The sequence below is a fragment of the Odontomachus brunneus genome, unplaced genomic scaffold (genome assembly GCF_010583005.1).
Source record: "Odontomachus brunneus isolate Ranch 3 - 2012 unplaced genomic scaffold, Obru_v1 Obru_scaffold_120, whole genome shotgun sequence".
Taxonomy (NCBI): Eukaryota; Metazoa; Arthropoda; class Insecta; order Hymenoptera; family Formicidae; genus Odontomachus; species Odontomachus brunneus.
The window spans coordinates 1084836-1085462 of record NW_022639570.1 but is presented as its reverse complement, the minus strand read 5'-3'; positions in this window follow the sequence as shown (position 1 = coordinate 1085462).

Below are 627 nucleotides of genomic sequence, written 5' to 3'. Positions count from 1 at the left end.
TTTTTTTTTTTTTTTTTTTTTTTTATTTAGATAAAATAATCATACATTATCACTGATCTGAACCATATTAATAAATAAATCGTTGAAATTTAATAAAAAAATATGTGTTTGCTGGGACATTACTTAGATATTTTGCAGTTATACAAGGTTACACAGCAGTTCCGCGAGGGGCGGTCGACGGTTGACGCCATCAATCGTTTTCGCTCCCTCGCGGAACGGGTTGTCTCTCACGGTGGAGTGGCGCTCGCTGTATCCTTTGATATAGCGAATGCCTTCAACACTCTACCGTGGGAGAGGATAAGGGAGGCACTTCGAGCACACGAGGTGCCTCCTTATCTCCGCCGGATCATTGGCGACTACCTGAGGGACAGGTGGGTCTTATGCCCAGGCAAAGAAGGCCTACACCGACGGAGGGTCTCGGCCGGTGTTCCACAGGGGTCTGTTTTGGGCCCGCTGCTGTGGAACATCGGCTATAATGCGGTCCTGCAGGCCGTCATGCCCCCGTGTGTGAGCGTTGTGTGTTACGCGGATGACACACTTCTGCTCGCCACGGGGACGGACTGGGTTCGAGCACACGCTCGAGCCGAGGTGGGCGCGCGGCACCTCGTGTCGCGTATCAACGCCCTG